The sequence below is a fragment of the Sceloporus occidentalis genome, unplaced genomic scaffold (genome assembly GCF_023333645.1).
Source record: "Sceloporus occidentalis isolate IW3139 unplaced genomic scaffold, rSceOcc1.0.p SCAF_139, whole genome shotgun sequence".
NCBI classification, from domain to species: domain Eukaryota; kingdom Metazoa; phylum Chordata; class Lepidosauria; order Squamata; family Phrynosomatidae; genus Sceloporus; species Sceloporus occidentalis.
The window spans coordinates 1,920,001-1,927,500 of NW_028317119.1; the positions used below are offsets into that span (position 1 = coordinate 1,920,001).

Below are 7,500 nucleotides of genomic sequence, written 5' to 3' on the forward strand. Positions count from 1 at the left end.
GGCTACCCGCGGGTGCTCCACGTCCCACCCCGGGTTCCCCCCGCCGCGGAGCACGCACCTTCCTTTCTCCCGGCCCCGAACGAAGGGAGGGGGAGCGCGCGCTCTCCCTCTGTCCCCGCGTCCCCCTTACGCAGACCCGATCCGAGGGCTGCGCCCCCGGCGCCCGCCGCCTCCCGCCCCGGCCCCCGGGGCTGGAGCGGTCCGCCGGGGGCCGCGTCCGGGCCCGGCCGCCGCTGGGCCCCCGCGTGACGACGGGAGCTACCTGGTTGATCCTGCCAGTAGCATATGCTTGTCTCAAAGATTAAGCCATGCACGTGTAAGTACACACGGCCGGTACAGTGAAACTGCGAATGGCTCATTAAATCAGTTATGGTTCCTTTGATCGCTCCATCTGTTACTTGGATAACTGTGGTAATTCTAGAGCTAATACATGCCGACGAGCGCTGACCCCCAGGGATGCGTGCATTTATCAGACCAAAACCAATCCGGCGGGCTCGCCCCCGCCGGCCGCTTTGGTGACTCTAGATAACCTCGGGCCGATCGCACGTCCCCGTGACGGCGACGATACATTCGGATGTCTGCCCTATCAACTTTCGATGGTACTTTCTGTGCCTACCATGGTGACCACGGGTAACGGGGAATCAGGGTTCGATTCCGGAGAGGGAGCCTGAGAAACGGCTACCACATCCAAGGAAGGCAGCAGGCGCGCAAATTACCCACTCCCGACTCGGGGAGGTAGTGACGAAAAATAACAATACAGGACTCTTTCGAGGCCCTGTAATTGGAATGAGTACACTTTAAATCCTTTAACGAGGATCTATTGGAGGGCAAGTCTGGTGCCAGCAGCCGCGGTAATTCCAGCTCCAATCAGGGCTGGGCGTCGGCTGCTCACTGTGGAGTTGGGAGGCGAGGGGAGAGGAGGTGTTTTTGTGTTGCTGGTGGAACTTGGTTTCTTTTTTATTACTTTCGGTGCTGGACGTTTGCTACCCCGGGGAAGGTCACTGCCTCCCCGGGGTCCCATCATGGCCTCCACCCTCATTGAGGAGTGGAGGGGCCGCATTGCCATAATCTCGGAGAAACTGGTCTACACGGAGGACGGCATCCTACTCCCATCCCGGGAGACTGCAGGAACCGTATGCAGGGCTGTGCGTCGGAACATGGAGGCGCTCGAGGCATACACCACGGCCTTGAGCGCCAAAATAGCCATGCTCAAGAAGGGAGTCGGTCTGCCCCACCATCTGAGGGTCGACCAGATTTCCCTCCTGTTGCTGGGGGCCCTCCATCTACGGGCCCTCGCCCTCAGGGACGCCGGGGCCAGGGCCTTGGAGACCGCCGAGGCGAGTGTGAATACGAACCCTGAAGATGAGGAGGCGGTGGAACAGGGCCCTTCCTATGCCCAAAAGGCTAAGGTGGGGCTCCCAGTACCTGCGGAGTCAGACGGGGAACCCCTCAGGCAGGCCCTGGCTAACCTCCAACAAGAGTTGCGTTCCCTGGGGGAGGAGAAGGAGGAGGTTGCCGGACAGCTGAAAGAGCTCCGGCAGCAGAGCAACAGGGTGGGGAGTCGTCATCGCGGCCCCATACGGGAGCGGATCGTCTCCCTGAAGGAGAAAGAAGCGGAGTTGGCGAGACGCACAGCCCAGAACCGTGACCGCGTGCGGTTCCTGCAGGAGAAGCTGCGGGAGCAGGAGGTGGAGGAGTCGGGGGTACCACCGACCCCGGAGGACCCGGAACCGGTGGCGCCTACATCACCACCGCCACCGCCACCACCACAGTACGACGGGACCCAGGAGAGGTCCGCTATACGAAGGCCGCTGATTTTTTCAATGGAGGAATTGGACGAGGAGGAGGACATTAAGATCCAAGCTGCGCCACGGAGGCGGAAAAAGAAGACCACCAGGAGCAGGCCCGCTATCCAATCGTCCGGGGAGGAGAGCGTCGGGGATACCCCCCCCATCATGTCCGAGGAGGAGTTCCCATCCCTCCCGGCCCGGGTCCCCGACGCTGCTGCCGAGGATCCGAGAGCGGGCCCTTCCCGTCGGAGGGCCAGGGACACTATCCCCGCCGGTCTGCGTTTGGCCGGTGAGCCCCGGGGACCTTGTGTGAGTACCTTCCCCGATGTACCTGTCGGTATGTCCCCTGTTGTTGTCATGTCCCCTGTTGTCCCCCCACCCCCAGTGTGTGTTCCCTCTGTAGTACGTTCACGTTCCCCTGTCTGTGTCCGTCCGTCTTCCGTGGCCCCCGTCGGGGCGCGGGTTTTGTCACCCCCGTGGCCGGCTGCGGCACCGGCGACCGCTTCGGCGGCCGCCGGGGCGGCTGCTGCTGCCGCGGGATCCGTGCCAGCGCTCCCGGCGGCGTGCCCGCCTTCTTGTCCCTCCAGAGGGATCGGCGGTTCTGTGGCCGCTCCCCCCGTTGTAATTGGTCCCATCCACCCTGTGGTGGTGGACCTAGTTGTCCCGGCTGCTCCTGCGGCTTCGGTGTCCCCGGAGGTGCCGTCCTCCGTGTACGGGGCCGCCGCTAACCGGGCTGCCCTCCCCCTGTCCAGACTACTCCGGGCGGAGGAATCGCCCGGAGTGCAGCTAAAAGAAGCTGCCGTTGCGAGTGGGGCTGCCGCTACCTGGGCGGCCCGCCCTCTGTCCCCACTACTCCGGGCGGAGGACTCGCCTGGAGGGCAGCCAGAGGCGGCTGTTGTTGTGAGCGGGGCCGCCGCTACCCGGGTGGCCCGCTCCCTGTCCAAACTACCCCGGACAGATGATAATCTGTCCGGAGTTTTGCCGGGCGCCGCGGCCGAAACCGCGGCGGTTACAGTGGAGGCAGTGCCGGGTGCGGCTGCGGTCCCCGCCGGGGTCACTCCGGCAGCGGTGCCGGTGACCCCCGGGGCTCCCGCAGCCGTGATGCCGGTTGCTGGCTCCGCCCCCGTCGCGGCACAGGCCGCGCCCCCCGGTAATCTTAAAGTCGCACCGCACACCACACATTCTGTATGCCAGGGGGCCGCGGGACCACCCGCGATGGCCCCTATAGTCAGGGTGGGGAAGAACCCTGGGGGGCAGAACCCTGGGAGGTCGGCGGTGGCCTGGGCTGCGGGGGCGGCCGCTGCGGTCAGGGCTCCTGCTCCGGCCGAAAGGGGGACTCCCACCGGGGTGACACCTTCCCCCGCCGTGACACAGGGGGTCGCTGCGGTGGCCGCGGTACCCCCCGGTGGGTCCACGGGCGGGCATGGTAGCGGGGCCACGGGGGGGTCCACACTGCCCATAGTGCCCACTCCAACGGTGGCCCCAGGTGCGACACCCGCAACCGCTAACGCCTGGGCGGCGGGTCCCCCGAAGGTTCAGGTGCCACCACCAGGCAGGCGGGCTACGGGACTCCCAGCGGGGCAACCCATGCGGAGAAGGAACGTGGTCCGCCTGCTGCACGTAGCGGAGGGATCCGTGCCCGATAGGAAGCGGGTGGTAGGGGCCCTGAAGGACCTGGGCTTTGCGGTCGCGGACTTTTTCGCCATCATCCACGTTAGCGGCACCCCTGAGTATGACATCAGTTTCATGTCCCCGAGGGGTCTGGAGAGGTTCTGGACCCTTTGGGAGGGGGTGCCAAAGTCCGGCGACAGCCTATGGGCCCGGTTCAATGTCCAGGCCATATCGCGCCAGGAGGTCCGCAAGGTGAACTTCCTGGTGCGGAATGAGTCCATACCCGTCGCGGACATACTGGTGTGGGCCCGCAGATACGGGGAGGTCTTGACCACCCCGGTCAAGACTCTCTGTGAGGACGGGATCTGGAACGGCGGCTGGACGGTCAACATCCGTCTGAAGGAGGTACGGGGTCTCCTACAGCACATGCCCAACTCCTTCTTCATCGGGACTGACCGGGTATCGTGCTTCTATCCCGGTCAGCCCCGGGTGTGCCACAAGTGTGGCTCGCCCCGGCATTTCAGCATAGGGTGTGATGTCACCAAGTGCACCCTATGCGGTGTTGTAGGACACTCCAAGCAGGAGTGCACTACTATCCGTTGCAACCTGTGCGGGGTGTTGGGTCATTCCTACAGAGCGTGTCCTGAAGCCCAGCACAACTTGGACAGTATCTGGGAAGGAGAGGGCGAATTCGCAGAGGAAGACCCGCGGCCAGTTGTGGGGGGCGCTCGGGACAAGGCTCTACCCGACGCCCCAGGTACCTCCTCCGGCACCGACCCCGTAAGTAACATCATTGACCCGTTGCCTGTCCGTCCAAAACAACGAATGTCTCACCCCATTTCTGTCTGTACTCCTTCCACAGGCATCACCACACGATCGGCGTCAGGACCCCGAGCCGCAACCACGCGGGATGAGTCGGGGTGGACGACTGTCGGTCCGAGGAAGGAGACCCCAACTCAGGAGGCAGCTCGGAGAGGTCCGGTAAGATCCTCCGCCTCTGCTAAGACCCCTTCCCGGGGGGATCCACCCTCCACACTAGAGGGGGAGAAAGTCCCTTCGGGACGGGGGAGCTCCGGGGCCCCGAAACCCAAATCCATCGTTGTCGCTGCCGCAAAATCATCAGCGGCGGCGGCCGTCGCTGAAACCGCTATCGGCAAGACGTGCGGGGACATACCAGTCCAGAACAGGTTTAGTGCCCTGATGGACTGGGGTACCCGCATGGAGGTCGAGGAGGCGGCAGAGGCGGCGGCGGTAGTGGTGACAGTGGCGGGGGAGGGTGGAAGGGCCGCGGAAGCTCGAGGACACCTGGCAGAGGTGGAGGATAGCGAGTTGGTAGAGGTGCCGATTCCGGAGGAGGACGCCTTGCCCGCGGGGCTCTCCGCGAAAAGGTACCCCTCAGACTCGGACGGTGAGAACGTACGGAAAAAGGGAAAGTCTCCTCATTCTCATCACCCTTGATGGCGACTCTCCCCATACTATCCTTAGCCACTCATAACGTGGCTAGTATTAAGACGTGCAGGGCCCGATTTATAGCCTATGATAACTGGCACAGGGAGAACTACCATATAATCTTTGTCCAGGAAACCCGCCTGGACTCCCTGGGGGCCCTGCATGCAGCTAAACGCGACTGGAGATGGGGGCACTCCTTTTTTTTTCGCTAGCCACAGAGGGCTACGGGGGAGTTGCCATCCTGTTCCAGGGTGTGGACATAACGTTCAATAGGGTGATTGAGATAACGAAGGGTAGGTGCGTAGTTCTTGATGTGTCGGTAGGCAGGCAGCCTCTCCGTCTGATTAATATCTATGCCCCCCAGACCAAGTGGGAGAGGAAGCGTCTGTTTAACGAGATAGAGCCTTTCCTCTACACGTCCCGGCATATTGTCTTTGCTGGTGATTTTAATACCGTTACTAGGACTAAAGACAGGAAAGGTGGCAAAGACAAACCGGGATACGACGCTTTGGCCCTTACTAGAATAGTCAGGCAGGCAGGCTTGGTAGATGTGCATATTAAGCACAACCCAGACCTCACAGGTTACACATATCAGCGAGGTAACTGCCAGAGTAGGATAGATAGGATTTATGTTAAGGAGTCTCTTCCGGTGACGGCACTTGTGCTTAAACCGGTGGAGTTCTCCGATCACCTTATTCTTACCTGTCTGTTAAATGTCTCGCAGGCTCCGCTAAGAGGTAAAGGGATTTGGCGACTTAATTCTGACATCTTGACAGAAGGCTGGGTTCAGCAGGCTTTCGAGAACTTCTTTCATGACCAGGTCACCGTTGCGGAATTCTGCACGACGAAGTCTGAGTGGTGGGAGATGGTGAAGGTAAGAACCCGTGCCTTATTTCGCTCTCTTTCTCAGAACATCCAGTCCTCAAAGTACAGGACTTATCTCGGGCTCCTGTGCAAGTTAGACTGTCTGGTGTCGCAACGAGGTGATCCCGGGGACATCTCTAGGGTCAAATCCATGATGAGGACGTTCCAGTATGACAGGTATGCCTCCTTGCTCAAGGAAAGGGATCATGGGGCTTACCACTCACCCGATCCTTTTCTTAGTTGCAAAAGGAAGGAGTCTGCTAAGATCATTACCTGTCTGCGGAACACCCTCGGTGTCCTGGAGGAAACTCCTCGGGGGATACAGAGGGTTGTCCGCGATTACTATGTGGAGCTCCTCGGACAGAGGAGACCCTGCCGACATCAGGCGGACGACTTTTTGATGGGTCTTTCCCTTCCTGAGATTGATCATGGAAAGCTGGATGAGTTGGTTAGCCCAATCACTGTCGAGGAGGTCACGGAGACAATATTAGAGCAGACAAGGAAAAAATCTCCGGGCCCTGACGGTCTTACGGCCGAATTCTATCATGCCTTCTGCGGTCTCCTGGCCCCTAGTCTCACCGAAGTTTTTAATGAAAGCCTGGAGAGGGGGATACTCCCTCCTTCGATGAGATCCTCGGCAGTGATTATGCTAACTAAGCCCAGAGTTGTCGACACGGCTGATGTGGGGAACTGGCGACCCATATCACTCTTGAATGTCGACAGGAAGGTTTTGGCGAAGATCATTTTTAAACGTTTGCAGGGGGTCGCAAGTGAGGTCTTGTCTGATTCTCAATACTGCACCGTGAAGGGCAGAACTGTCTTTGACGCCGTCTGCGAGGTCAGGGAAGCCATCGAGCGGTGTAGGGTAGAGGATGGGGATAAGTATCTCTTGGCACTTGATCAGTCGAAGGCGTTTGATCGGGTGGATCATTACTATCTGTGGGCAGTCTTGCGCAGGTATGGCTTGCCGGGAAAACTTATCAATTGGCTGATTTCTTTATATAGAGGGGCCGAAAGCTTCACTCTTGTTAATGGATGGAGAGGCAAACCGTTTAAAATCCGATCTGGGGTGAGGCAGGGCTGTCCCCTCAGCCCCCTCTTGTACGTCTTTGCTATAGATCCCTTCATCCGAAGGGTTGATGCAAGTCGTTTAAGAGGAGTGGCCCGAACCCCAGGAAGGCCCTTACGGATACTGGCTTACGCTGACGACATCTCTGTGATTGTGTCCGACACACAGGAGGCAGTCACAGTGGATGAAATGATGAAGAGCTATTCTGCTGCCACTTCCTCCCGGATTAACCGGGACAAGAGCGTAGTTTTCTGGTGCGGGAAGGAGGGGAAGCAATTCCCTCTCCCCGACGGTTTCCCAGTGGCCCGTGACCAAATTCAAATCTTGGGGGTTAAGTTCGGACCGGGAGATTACTCGTTGGTCAACTGGACCGAACGTTTAGCTGTGGCCTGCAGCAAGGTAGACGAGTGTTGCCGGTGGAAACTGACCTACAGAGAAAGGGTTCACCTGATTAAAACCTACGTATTGCCCCTGTTTACGTACGTCAGTCACACCTGTCTTTTGCCATGTAGCCTTCACTCGCGGGTGTTCGGTTTGTTCTTTCGCATGTTGTGGGGGAACAGGCTCAACCTCATTAAGCGGGAAGTGACGTACCTAGCCCGGCGACACGGTGGGTTGGCCATGGTTAACCCAGTTGTTGTCCTGACTACTAACTTTCTGAAAAGGAACTTCGGGCCTCTCGGAAGAGATGACCCCCAGACACCGGGCTGGGTGCAC

At 59.8% G+C, this 7,500-nt stretch overlaps 1 pseudogene; it reads left to right on the forward strand.

Annotated features, from left to right (window-relative positions):
- Positions 1 to 262: 262 nt before the first annotated feature.
- Positions 263 to 875, forward strand: LOC149281109 (18S ribosomal RNA; annotated as a pseudogene; the record flags this gene model as incomplete).
- Between the last annotated feature and the right edge of the window lie 6,625 nt (positions 876 to 7,500).